General features: G+C 37.4%; 1 long non-coding RNA gene across 1 annotated transcript in view; it reads left to right on the top strand.

Moving 5' to 3' along the window:
• Window positions 1-14,196, top strand: part of LOC129212254 (uncharacterized) — a 244,246-nt gene extending 230,050 nt beyond the window's left edge. The window contains exon 3 of the long non-coding RNA XR_008579124.1: window positions 14,058-14,196. This is a non-coding gene — a long non-coding RNA (uncharacterized LOC129212254). The remainder of the gene's footprint in view (window positions 1-14,057) is intronic.
• Window positions 14,197-14,983: the final 787 nt, after the last annotated feature.

Below are 14,983 nucleotides of genomic sequence, written 5' to 3'. Positions count from 1 at the left end.
AATATTTTGACAAATACTTGTTTATTTTTGTAGAAGTACAAAATCTGTAGATGTGTAAAAAGCCAAGGTGATACCAGTTGTGAGCTCCCCATACACATTATTTCACCCTGAGTCAGTGAATCACTTGGGCAGGTACTTCACTTTCAGTAATGTTTAGATTATTCTGAATTGTTAGTTTACTCACTGCTTAAATTTGGCAAGCTCTAGTACTCTTGGATTTAAAGAGGCTTAAGTCTGTGCTTAAAATTAAGCATGTTTGGATTTTTTTTTCTCATGGGGTATTGCTATTTATCATAATGCTGACTATATTTGTCGTGAAAGAGTTCAACAATTTACCTTTTTGTGTATCCTATTAAGAAGTACAAAATGTCTCTGCTCTATGCTTTTCCAGCCCTTTAACAAAGTTCACTGAACTTTCACGAATGCAACTTATACCGAGTGCTTTCTTCTATTACTGTAGGACAATTAGTCATGAAACTCAGTGCTCTTTTCAATACACCCAAACCCACCAGAACAGAGCAGATTGACATGTAGATCATCATGATTAAGTACGCTTGTGATCCATCAAGCGGGCGTTCCCTGCATGTGTTGCTGAGGTAAATATTCTTAGAGCACAATGAATGTCACACAGAAGACGGAAGTAAAATGGATAGTTTCAGTACTACGTTAGCTGATAAGAGGCTGGTAGACCATAGACACGACGACAGTGATGTAAACCTCAGGAGGATGATGAGATTCTGGCTCCCTTCCTCCACGTGCTCCTGACTGGGTGGATTGTACCCTCATGTCCCCGCCTGGGCTGGAGCGGCTCAAAGTGGCAAAAGAGCCTGCAGGCCGCTCAGCTGGATGAGGATGGATATACAAGGAAGAGAAGCTCTCTAGACCCTATAGCTACTAAGAATCAATCCAGCAACTGATCAGCATCCACTGCTTTCCACACAGAAAAATAATTCTGTAAATATAAGCAAGTATCACCCTTGTTCTCTATAGAGTTTTCTCTAGAAACGTTTCAGCTACAAAACTGTGAAATAATTAATTTTCTAGATAAAAATCTGCTATCGATATCCATATGACAGTTCAGCTTGGGTGTTCCTTCCCCAGTTTGTAGTACATACTGAAAAATTACCATAAATGAGAAGATTGCTATTCATTGGTAACTGAAGCAATGAAATAATTTATTCTAGCTGAGTATAATTTTCTTGAAAAGATATTTAAAAAATCAAAATAACTCCCAAGAATGTTTCACAAGCCTGTCAGAAGAAAACATCAGAGTGCACTAATTCCAACATTATGCTTGCAAAAAATCAGTGTGAAATATTAATACTGCAATTGATTTTTATATCCTTTAAAATAATATGAAATATTACCAAGAAATAAAGTAAAATATGTATCCAGCTATATTGTGCAGCAATAATAATAATAATAACTGATGGCTGTAAAAGGTACCTTTTGGCTCTAAAATCTCAAGTCAAATCTTTCTACATGTTAAGAGTGTTAGCAAATAATTGTTGCTGGACTGCCGGCTTATTTCATACTAGTAAAGCTCATCGAAATCTCCCTCTTATTAAAGATGCTGCATTAATTCCTGTTTAGCAGTGCATACTTATCTAACCACGGATTTTGTAGGTGGTGGTTTTGGTTACTCAGTGATAAAGGCTGAAAGGAGCACTTGCAGGATCAGGCATGAAATAACCCCATGGAGCACTTCAGGACTTTTACAACTGGGAGCAGAGGTTGTGTTGTGTTTTGATTTGACTTCGTGCACTTAAAGCTGACCATTTTCTGAAACTGAAACGCAAAAATCAGTTGAGCTAGTTTCTAACTAACTGTATTTTACATTGTGCAGTTTTGGAGCACACCTTTATGTTTACTTAAGGGGGAAAAAGAGGGGAGTGATCTAGTGAAATCTGAGGTAAGGCAGTCTAGCGTCAGGTCTGAGTTTTGCTGTCTTGCTCTTGTGCAGCTGCATCTTGTAATGTTAGCTCCTGTTTGTGAAAGCCGATCATTTGCTTTCTGTTTTTCCCTGCCTATTTGTTTAGAACTGACTACTACTTCCAAGAAAACCCCTTCTGTCATTTATTCATATTTTAGGAAAACACAGGATACAAAATAACTGTTAAAGAGAGAATTACATTTGATATGCATGCGGAGTTACCAGTTTATTAAATACATCTTGTGTGTACTAGTAAATATACGTAAATTGAAATCTCTTGAGGTGCATAGAAATATAGAGAGTTTTAAAACGTAAAGCTGCATGATACAATTCTAAGTAGTACATATTTATCACAAAGCAATTAAATACCTTGGTTTGTTTATTCCAAAATTAACTTGGCACATTTATTTAACATGAAAAGAGTGATTTAATGAAATCTTCAGAGAATTAGTATCTGCCCTTTGAATAAGTTATCTAAAATGCCATTTTATTATGCAAAGCTATGTAAAATAAATTGCATTAAAGCAGTGGTTCAGAAAGTAGCTTATCATAACCTGATGTTCATAAAGAAATGACATAAAAGATCTGGGAATCACTGCTTTGCTTTCAAGATGGGAAAAATTAAGCAAAAATAGTCTTTCATTTGAAAATAGTTAATTTGACATGGAGATAATTATCTTGGTACTTTGAAATGTGATTAACTCTAATTATAGCCAGAAAAAACCTACGGAGAACAATGAAAACAAAATCTAAATGTGGAAGCATGAGTGTAGACTGTCACGTGTGTGATTCATGTGACACAGAGGGTCTGATTTTTTTTTTCAAGAGGGTAGCAATCCTCTTGTAAAAATATGCAACCATGTCCTCAAATCAAAAATTCCTACTTGCACACCAAATTCCTATTTGCACACACATTCACCCCGCAGTATAAAAAAGTAATGTGAGCAATGCTTGTGTTAAATGACATACTTCTCTAATTGTATGTATGCGTGTGCATAAACACAAACTATAGCTGGCACCCAACTTAATGCAAATGCAGGGTACTCGTGTCTATGGATAATCACACGGTTCTTCTAGTAAGATCAGTGCATTGATTCCAATAAAGGGATGCAGAAAGACCACCCAAGCAAGATAGTGGATGCTTTTTCTTTTGCCAAATAAAGAAAAAACACTGTTCTCCCAATTTCATTTCGTAATTAATGTGAAATATGAGATCTGGTGGTATTGAATAGCTAATGTTATTCTACATGGATGGAAGTTGTCTTCAGTGTTTGGCTTCCTTTAAACTTAATAAATTGCTCCCTTCACTACTGTTTTCTGACAGTGACATCCACAAACAATTCCTATATTGTGCTGTATATTGATTTGGCTTTATTTTTTTTAAGCATTTCCTAGTATTTGTCATAAACCATAGATTTAAACCAGGGGTCGTTTTCCTCAGGTACGATGACAGATAGATGCAAAAGTACATGCCAAGAAAAGAAACCAATGTGGATTATTAGTACTCTTCATACCAAAGGCAATTCCCCAGAACTGGTCAGGGACGGGAAGTCCCGAAGTCTGGCTGCCGTTATCCACTTAGGCGTAGCTCACAAAGGTGTGTATGGCTTTCCATTTAAGCAAATGCTCTCATATTCTGGTTTTATGGAAAATAGTAAATAGGATTATAGTTTTATAGGTAGTGCATTATATAAAGCTCTACACCTTTTTCCAAAGGATCTGACCATTCTAATTGTTTGTTATAAAATATTGGACAGTATATGGATTATTAGTTGTTTGTGGTGTTGTCAGTTTAGCATTCCTATCAGACTAGCTTTTGAACAGGCAACGGTGTGCTTTCTGTTACCTTTTAGCCTATTATCCCAAAATTGCATGCTGAGATTGGTTTCGTTGAATAGTTGCATTCAAGTTACTTTATCAGTTTGGGGTTTTGTTGTTGGTGTGTGTTGTTTTTGTTTTTTTAAATGGAGTCGGTTAAGTCTTTGTTTGTTTGTTTCATATACATACGTAATTTACTGACTGATGTGTTTGTACATAATAATGTAGAATATGGCTTCTAGGCTCTGACCAGCTTGACTTAGCTCTGTGCTCCAGCGCAATCTGCTGGAGCTAATGGGGAGCCAGGCAGCCTAAACCATTGCACTGGGAAGCAAATTCTGACTTCAAGTTTGGATTCAAGGCTCCCAGCTTCATGATGATGGATGCCTTGATATTTGCAGCTTAAGCTGATTTCTCAGGGGAACCTGGTTTTCTAGTATGAGGTTTTCAGACATTTTACACTCCCAGCTTGATATCTGACAGTTTAGAAACATTGGATTCTCCACCAACTGAGCCTCCATATCTTCAGGACTTTGTAAACGCTGGTACATTCATGTGTAATTTCCCATCTTGCTGAATAACCACATGTTTCAATCGAAATCCGGCAATAGACCAAAGCTCCTGAAATAATGGTCTTGCCAGCTCTGCCCTTCCTGCTCTGTCACTCGCTGCAGGTTACCTGGAGCTCTGTGATACAGTCCGAAGGAGGCAGCAGAGAAGAGAGGTCTGGAAGGGAAAGCAGCGTAATAGGAGTGAAGGGAGATGAAGGCTCAAGAAGACAAAGATAATTCTGTGTAAACCCTTTGAGATGAGATCAGGAGTTTTCTTCATAAGGATGGGGGCAAAAAAATCAGCAGAGGAATGAATAGGAGGGATGATGGGATGGGCCCAGGAAGAGTTTTACAGTGGTGTGTGACTAGACCAACTGAGGGAAAGGATAAAAAAATCAGGGAGCAGATTAGACTCATTGCCAGCGTCAACTTAGTTACACAAAAGTAGATTAAAAATGGGCTGCTAAATTCCTTAGTTGCCACCTGGAAGCTGGATATTAAATTCAAATATCTGATCATTCCTTCTAACTATTGAGGAAGTCATCAGTAATTCCCTAGCAGTCTTGAAATTATTAGGGAAGAAAATTTTGGGCTGGGAATACTATTTCTTCTGTAGTGAAAGCACGTCTGTTCTTTAGTTCAGGTGAGCTGAGCGTACACAGATCACAGAATTTCCTAGGCCACCTCTGCAGGGTTAGGCTGCTTCACAATGTGTTAGGTATGGAAAGCGTGAAAAAAATCGTAATGCCTTTTTCTTCTATTAAACTGATATCATTGTTTCTGGGTGCAAGGAAAACAAATGCTATTTTAAAACTGTAGTTTACTTGTTTGTACATGGATAAAACATGGTAAATGCAGATGGATTAAGTAAGTAGACTGTTACCTGACTTTATATTCCTCTTTTTATATAGTTGTACTGAACTGAGACATCTCTCTTAAAACCACTCTTGTTTCTATGACGCAGCTTACCATTTCTATGTTCTCATTAAAGCACAGGACCAATCTCAGTTGCCTTTTTTGGGGTCTTTTTAGTAATACAAGCAACATCTTTTCTCTTTTAGTTTTAATAAAAAAAGGAAAAAGTCTGGTACTGTAGAAAAGAAGTTGACATTGCAATAGCTGGGAATGAAATGCAGGCTGTAAGAAGTAAAGCAAAAGTTTTTTACTTAAATACCAGGGAAGATCTGAATATTTGGGATAGAAGGTGGGCTGTCCAAATGACACCGGCAGCTCCTCTAGTATTAAAAGCATTAAAAAGAAGCTAAAGCAGCTTAAAAGCCAGCCTAGTATCCTACTGCCCTTGGGCTGCACAGAGCGCTCTTGAGTGTGCATAACTAATTTAAATTGCCATGTGCTCATACAGCAATAGCCTTTCACCTTTTTATTATGTTCTACTCTGTGTCACTTGTACCTTCTGACGAATCCCACAGTGACAACTTTTTAAAGTTTCCCATGAGAACCCTACTGAAGTTTAGTGAAGGACATGAATCGCCTGTCACCACGACATTGGGGAGTTGCACACTGAAAATTCTCCAGGGCAGGGAAATGTCTTTTTATTTTAATTACTGCTTAAAGTTCCTTAGACAAGCTGATACATAATAATCATGCTCACTGGCTTTCCTGGTTTGTATTTAATATGGCATGGAAAAATTTATTGCTCAATTATCCAATTTTCAGGGCAGTGGGGGTCTTTGCCTGTCTCCCTCATTAGCTTCCATTTCATATTACCTTGCTTCGTTCTGCGTACTGGCACACTTGCTTCCAGCACAGCTCCACAGCTTCTCTCCAAGCCCCTGAGGCCACATGCCTCCTGCACGGGGCTGATGCAAGCGGCAAGGAACTGTGTGCCCCCCTTGTTGGCTCCCCTCCAGCACTGCGCTTAGAGGTCAGCTGAAGCTGTCACTTCAACTACCTTTAAAAATTAACCGCAAAGCTACTGTTGGTTTCATCTTCTTATTTTCCATAATGTTACTGTTTTCTCTTTTTTTTCTTCTTCTAAATTTTTATAAATCCAGTCGAGAATTTGCAGACAGTGAGATGATGATCCCAGAGCTGAGCCTGCTGACAGAGCTTGAGTACTAAGAGAGTAATGTGCCATGCTGCTACTGTGTATATATACCTGCATAAAAAGCACCAAACCCCTTGGTTACATCCTCGTATTTCATATTCTGTCTATGAACTAGGCAAGGGGATGCTCTGTTTCTAACCTACTTTGTTATTCTCTTCAGTAGGTCTAATATTTGCAGAAATGCTCAACTGGAGATAAATCTTTTCTAATTCCTTTGGATTTCATTGTAATAGTGTTAATCATGATGAATTCTTTCAGTATTTAAGAAAATCAATTGTCAATTAGCTTTTATGGGGAATTATACATTGTGGTTAGTCATCAGTTGGGCATTATGGCTTTATTTGACAACTGTGTTATTAAAACATACAGCAATTTGCTTTTATTATAATCTATCTAAAAACCAACACAAGTTTCAAAATAATGTGAGCTTTGGAATTATAATTAGAGCATGTTTTATTTGGAATTGTTTTATAATACAATGTTACTGTTCAGAATTATTTTGTGTGAAGAAAATTTAATTAATATATTATTTACAGGAACCAGATAGCTTACCTTTTTTTTTCATAAATGCTTGAAGAATAACAACTGTATTAACAAGATTTAAATAAGTACATAATCGTTCTAAAGTAAATAGGCTTGATTAAATAATGAATAGTTTAAAAAAATACTTTTTCCAAAACACTGGACCAGTTTCTACAAATTTGTATTACCAGATGAAGTCTTGTTCCCACTTAATCTGGAGGTTGATACTATACTGTGGGATTGGTCCAAAGTTTATTCAACCATTTTTTTCATAAACAACTTCTGTAATACATTGACCTAACTTAGCTAATTCTGTTATGAAATGGTGCATCAGTATGTAATATTAGCAACAAATGTTATTAAGCAAATGAGTGCACTATTTTTTAGCTACTTTGATTAAAGGCTACATGTTGGCTACAGTTGTGACAGGCTCTGTTTAAAAAGGACTGCTTTGAAGACATTAAAGTAAGCCGTGATGGATACAAGCCGATTTCATTACTGCAGTTAAAATTGGGAAAAATTCAGAAATGTTGTGATATTTTGAATACTACTACCTGTGGTACTTGGGATAGCAGGGATCAGGACACTGTCCAAAGAGCACAGTAAAAATGAAGAATTGATGCAAACCCAGATAGTATCCTATGCTGAGATATTCTTCGTCGCTGTTGGGTATATCAAAGATCATCCTTATCTTGCCCAGAGGTATTTATTGACCATAGCTTTCATTACAGAGCAGCCAAGTACCTATAATCTAAAATATATGCAAGTTTTAAAAGTCTATATTCAAGTTTTAAACCTTTTTGCTTATGAGGAATGTTCTTACTGGCCTTTTCCTGTCTCATTTGGGAGATGAAATGCGAGCAATATATTTGCTCTGGAATTGGCTTGGCTCTAAGGGAGCCATTACAGTTGCTGTTCAAACCTCTGGATTCAGCGTATCTTAGAATTATTGTGGTGTTCTATTCAGTGGAGTATTTTAGTGTAGGTGGTGCAATGTGAAATCAGTCTGTATAAGCCTTGGCTCTATAAACATTTTTATGCTGAAATCTTCTCTACAGTAATAATAATAACAATAACATTACCGGTAACTGTCACCCACTATATATAGGGTACTTTATTCAAAGAGCTCTAAATAAATCTGTAGAAGTCTGTTGCTTCATCATAGATATCATAAAATGAAGGGCAGATTATTGCCACTGAGAAGGATAATTACCCGTGCCACTGGGCTCCTTGCTGTCCTCGGAGCTCAAGAAATACTGTATGAGGTCACAGTTTGCCCACCCTATCTACAGCATCAACCAGTAGCTAATACGGTTGGAAAGAGCACAAGAAACACACAAGACTAGAGTTGTCCTTCCTCTGAGTTTACAGTCCCAGTTTCCAGCAGTCATCTCCTGTAGGCTTCTCCTGAACCAGAGACTGAGCCTGGAGCATTGTGTTCAAAAAGCCACAGATGGACCTTCCTCTGTGAATTTTCTATTCCACTTGTTAAATTACTTCTAGTTTTGTTAGGGTTTAACCCCAGCCAGCAACTAAGCACCACGCAGTTGCTCGCTTACTCCCCCCTGGTGGGATGGAGAAGAGAATTGGAAAAGTGAGAAAACTCGTGCACCCCCAGCTACTCACTGGCGGGGTGAGAAGCAGAAAAGGCCTTGGCTCTGTGTAAGCACTGCTCGGCAGGAACAAAAACATCCCTGAATTATCAACGCTGTTTTCAGCACAAATTCAACACATAGCCCACTACTAGCTGCTATGAAGAAAATTAACTCTCAGCTAAAGCCAGCACAATTTTTGGGCCGCCTTCACATTCTGAAGCAATATCATCATGTGTAATCCATATTTCCATCTTTTTGCTTTACAATTGTTGTTTGATGATTTTTTCTGCATGCTTTTTATTCCTTCTTTACCATTGTTAATTTTTGAGATGATCTAAATGGTGTATTGGAAAGATTTAACAGGTGGCCGAACAGTGTCTGTGTTGTGGCAGATGTGCTTCGTACCGAAACCAGAAAATTCTCCTCTGGTCCTTTAAATATATCTTTAAAAGAGCAATGTTTTAAGCAGTGTTAGTCAGGTTCCTGTGCAATCGCAGAGCTGTAAAAAGGTTCCTGACCATCTTCTCACCCACTTACTCTCCTTCTCTGTGTGGGAAGACTCATCCAACTACAATTTACAGACTGAGAAAGGGGATGGTGTTAAATACTATGCTGGCAGAAGATGTAGCTTCCTTAAGATTTCTGTCAATTACTTTTCTTGCTATACTCTTCTCTGATTTGTACTGCATGAAACATGACTTTAAAAGCATTTAAATTCAGGTCAATCATTGATCAAATGTATTGGCCTGTGAGAGGTTGGTGCCAGTCTGTGAAGAATCTGCAGAGCGTATGAACCACTGTAACCTGTATATTGAGCTGGCTAGTGGCGAACTACATCACCTCAATCAGTTTTTCAAGTTATCCGTGCTGTTCTGCAAGTAATTCTGGGTATTGCCATTCCTTATCAGTGTCGTTCAGCTGGGGTTAAAATGGTCATGGGGGAAAGGACAGGAGCTTCTCTACAGCACCTAGAGTTGTGTCTAAATAGTAGATATGTCATACCTAAATTACCTTTCATAGCTGAAAGAAAATGTGACTTTAAACCAACACATCTGAAAAATATTATGTGCAAGTATAACCGTTTGGCAGAATAAGTTGGATATAGCAAAGATTAGTACATAAATGAAAGAAATTATGCTGCATACAGAGGAGTTTCTGTGGTTACACTGAAGGACGTCACTGGGGAGTCAAAGATTGCACACGAGTGAGTGACAAGCTAATGTTGGCCTAAATAAAATATGAACCAAGAATAATGAAAACACTGAGACTTATGTTCTCACAGAGTGAGTTGGAAGAGTTTTATCAAAAACTACAATTAGTTGTCAAAAACATCCCTAAGCCATGACTTTCTTGTGTAGTTTAAAGACTTCAAAGCTGTGTGTCATTCAGGAATACACACTGCAGTGCAACTGGGATACAGCTTAGAAGATAATAGTAATAGTCTTTAAGATCCTTAGATGAAAGTGTTTTTATAAACATTAGTTAAATGACTTGCTAAAGATAATTCTAGTCAAGGACTTCAGTATTATTTAATTGCTGTAATTTATTTCAAAATAGAAATATCAACAGATAAAAGTAGATGTTTCCAAAAGCTGCACACAAAACAAGTATGGCTTTGCAACTAAGACTAAAGAATATAAGACAGAGACCAAACATGTGCAGTGTTTGGATTTTTTTTTTTCTCTCATGAAGAACAAACTGATACTGATAAAACTAATTACAGAAGAAAATGGAGAAAACTGTGTTCTGTTGTCCAAACAAATACAAATCAGCTAAAAAACATTTCCTTAAAGCTCACTTGGGTAAGGACAACAAAAAAGCAGCACACATGAAGCTGCCAAAAATGTTAATAGATTATATCTCACCTGGGAGAAACATACTGATGATAGACTACTGATGAATGAAAGACAGCTAAAACCCACAGAATGTGGCAATTTCTGCTGCCTCTGAGCTTTGTGGAAGGTAAATGGAAAGGAAAATAGCTTAAATATCATGAACACGATGGGAAGAAATGCAGTCAGAGATTCAAGAGATTGTAGGTTGCTGAATCTTCTCCACCAAAGCTAGAGAGACTGTGACCCTGGTCATGTGTATGCAGGGAGGCTTTGGCAATCAGGAAATTGTAATTCATTACTGTTCAAGGGGCATTTTGCCCCTTAAGATTAAAGCCCCACAACGTTGAGTTTAGTACATAAAATGAGACAGATTTAGGCTACCACTGTACGTGTAGGATGATATACCTACTCCTATGTGCTATATCCTTCAATCGCAACAACCTATTTCATGCTTATTCTAGATTTCTTGCAAGATATTTATGCTTCCTTTGTAGAAAAATACTGGCTTAATTAAGACAATAATTATTTATAGACTGATGGGCTCTGGACATAAAGCCTGCCTAATCCATAACCACAAGCTAGACCATGACTCCACCATTTATCGCTAATCTTCCAGACTTCTTTTAACCTACCCAGTTGATCAATCAAGTGTTTTTCACTGGGGTTATGACTGCAACTGAAGTGAAAGGCCCAGAGTTTGTAAGTGTGCTCACAGTGCAGAGCCCATGGAGCGTCACTCCTGTCTACAAGAGAAGCTGATGGATGTGATACCTACTGCAGAGCAACAGATGACCTGCTGGCATAAGTGGAAGTATGTTTGCCTGGGAAATGAAATGAACTGAAAAGGTAGAGAGGAGAAAAAATTTGGAAGATAAATAGCACTGGCAATGGCAGCCTTTAGTGACCTCAGCAGAGCAGCCTAGAGATGACAAGAAATTCAGGCTGAAAAAGGTTGATGATTTATAGACTGTGTGTAAGAACAGCCCATATCTATCGATATGAATTAGAAGTAAGGATAGATTATCTGTCAAAATAGGAAACTGTCTTCAAAAACAAATGTTTCTGAAAAATTATTGGCACAAAGTGAGATGATCTTTGTCACATTCAATTAAATGAAATGATCACGAACAACTCTTCCAGTAGGTTATGAGAAGTGAGCAGGACAAGCTGAGCGGCACTGTGATTATGGCCAAAAAACCCAATATTGGATGAATGCCCAACCTTCCAAACGCTGCTATAGAAAATACTCTAGTAAAGATTAAATTATTACATTCTAAGAGTCTGACATATACTCATTTGCATATACAAATCTATATATGTATAGGTGGGTTTTTTCTTTTCTCATACCATAATGCAAGAGTCTGTCTATCAGACGTACAATGTCAGATATGCCTTAGGAGCTAATAGCAATGTTTTATTTAGTTAGAAGCAACACAAATGTTTTGAAGCAGTTACTCATCTTTCTAATCAGTGTCAAGTATAATGGCTAGGAGAGAGATATCTTTATTGTGTACTGTAGTCCAAAGCAAAGGTATTAGAAGAACTGGAGAGAAGAGTGAATAGTGGCTTCTGCTTGTGGAAACATTGAAGTCCAAATAAAAACTTCTAAATCAAAGCATATTACAAATGTAAAGAGAAAATCATATTGACCTAAATACGGAATCTTTTTATCAGGCAGTTAAAATTGATGTTATTATAAGGCAAGAATAATTGCCAGGTCAGAATTTGTCATGCCACTATAGGTACTTCAGTGGGAAATGTATGAGCCACATCTTCTTGTGTCTATTAAATTCTAGCCTGCACAAAACCGCAATGTACTTTGGGATATATACAATTCCAAGCAAACTGCTAGAAAAGCTACTGAAACTCCTGATATTTTAGTACTTAATTCAAAATTATAGTTCAGTTGGAACTGAAAATAGAGGGGAAAAAACTCAGCTGTAGCCTGTCACAACTGGCAGGCTGTTCTGTATGTGAGGGTGATGTCCTACAGGTGACATTTCAGGCTGATATCTAAAATGCTCTGTCACACTAGTTGCAATCCAAAGAGCTCAATTTTTTTTTTTTTTTTTCCAAATACCAACGTTACCTAAGGAGTGCTGTCATCAGTTGCCAACTGTATGTGAGTTATGCACAACAGATCTGGTTACAAAATAAACTGCTTGGTTTCCTCCTCCTCCTGGCCCAAACACAGACTAATATAAAGCCCCCGTGCTGTTAACCTATGAAATAAAATTCATCTCATTTAGCTGCTTCTTTCTAGTCCTTTCACTTCTTCAAATGTAGACACGGGAGGATAATTTCTGTACATGCAAAGTCTGTCCTCTTGGGACATACATTCAAGTGGGTTACATTATGTTTTTAAGTACTCTTTTTTTAACCATTAAATCCCCATACGTATAAAATTTCCTGGACCTGCTAGGAAACGATGCATTTCTCTAACTCTTTTGATCGTCCTCGGGCTGTGCAAACCAATAGATCTGTGCAGGAAGCTGGCACTTTTTATTTGTGATAGGAATTAGAGGCTGACATGTATTGCAATTACTTGCAAATTATATGACTCTTCACAGAGGAAAATTTGGAGTTCTGTTACCATGTTACATGGTGGGAGTAAAACAATTCTGTCCAACACTACTATTAGATTGCTTGCAGAAAATTATGCACAGACATCTACAGATCGGTGATTTTTACTGTAGAATTTTTTACTAAAGATAGCTCAAATACTGGCTCATGCAAAGTCCTGCAGCAAGACCAGCTATCATTTGTATTGTCTTCTGACCCCAGCCCTGCCTCTACGTGTGTAACTTCTGTTTGGCATGGGAGAGGACAAAGTCACGGTACGGCTGCCAATTCTGTAACTGGCTGACAAAAGACATCAGCCATCAGTGCTACATAACTCCCACATTTAACAATATTATCTTCTCCTGCTAATTCTACTGCCATTTATAGACAGAAGAGACTGTCTCCCCTGTCTCATGTGTCTAACTCCTGTAAAGGCTAGGTAAAACTAAGTAACATATGCCTCTCTAGCGTAGTTTAATTCCAGAATTGCTTATTTTAAATTTCTAATGCTGGGGGGGGAAGTAATGTGCATGTAGTAAACAATATGGTCTGTTACATTTTGAATATGCATTGTTAGAACAAGGCAATGTCATAATTAATGTCTGGAGATTGTTAAAATGTTATAATGCTAAAATAGTTCATGAAGAAAATATATCACAATTGTGACACAAACTGGTTGCTAATTGTGTTAGGACAATAAATGCCAAAAGTTCTGTGTTTTCTTTAAGCAAGCAAAGTTACAATCTGTCATTTCTCTCCTGCATTTCATTGGATGCTAGTCCTACTTGATGCAGGTTGTTAAACAATGTAAGAACAACTCTAATGAGCCAGACAAAAAGTCCATATTAGCTCAGTATCCTACCCTAATAGTGGCTATAAGCAGATACTAAGGAAAGAATGTGAAATAAAGTGTGTATTCAGTGATATTTCCCTCAAATTTTCTCCCTATCTTGCACCTTCCTGACCAGATGAATGTTTTATAATCAGCTGGGTGTTTTTCTGCCATTAATTTCTCCAGTCCCTCAGCACAAGGATTCCTCAGCTTACCCTATTCCAGTATCAAGAATCCCATTCATTTCAATGTTATAGTTTATCCCCACAGATTTTAATCTTCAAAGATAAAATAAGATGCATTAAAAATGTTACAAACTATCCATTTTTCTGTTTTCATAGGTTCACAGGGATGTACAGCTGGGAGCCACCTTGGAAGGTCCCCAAAGCCCCATCTGTTATTCCTGAGCTCCTACTGACAAGTGTTGTTCACAATTTCCAGTGTGGACACCCCGCATCTCTTTTCAGGTATCCAATCTTGAACTATTCTCAACTATTAAATATTCTACAGTTGGAAAGACTCATTTTTCTCCCCCCTAAGTGTCAATTAAATCTCTTTGTTTCTAATTCAAGCCTATTATTTCTTGGCTTATATCTAAAGTTTACAGAGAATAGTTCATGTTTATCTATTTATATTTTAGTTTAAAATAGTTTTAAAAGCGTTGTTGCATCTTCTCCATCTTTTCCAATTGTTCCACTTGTATTTCAGTTACACGTAAATTTTAGCATAGTTGTTGCAGTCCTCTGGATACTACTCTAGTTGAGCCACAATTTTCTTTAAATAAAGCACTTTGAGCTACACGTCATCTTCAAGTAATGCTTTACCAGTGATAAAGTAGGATGGGAGAATGTCTTGTGAGATGGTGTGAAAATCTTTCTTAAAAGTTTGATAGCTACTGCTAAATATACCCCTGTTTTCAAGGCCTGTTATCTTATTACAGCAACAAATATGATAGCATCGACATGATTTGTTCTTGATAAATCCGGGGAGGCCATTACTTACCACCTTATAGTACTCCAGCTGCTTACAAATAGGATTAAAACTTTATTTTGTATTTTAATATGCATGAAATCTGAATTGAGGCTTTAATATATTGAAGCATCATTAATTTTGCAAATTTAGTATTAATACAACTGATCACCCAAAGGACTGTGTTACGTGTTACGTATCATAGCTGTTGTCCTCTTACAATTCCTACACAAATTTTCTAAATACAGTGAGCCTTGTTGAAGTCCTCGGTGCTCCCTTTTCCTCCTCCCATTGCAAA

The sequence above is a fragment of the Grus americana genome, chromosome 13, assembly GCF_028858705.1.
Source record: "Grus americana isolate bGruAme1 chromosome 13, bGruAme1.mat, whole genome shotgun sequence".
NCBI classification, from domain to species: Eukaryota; Metazoa; Chordata; class Aves; order Gruiformes; family Gruidae; genus Grus; species Grus americana.
This window is presented reverse-complemented; position numbering and strand designations above follow the sequence as displayed.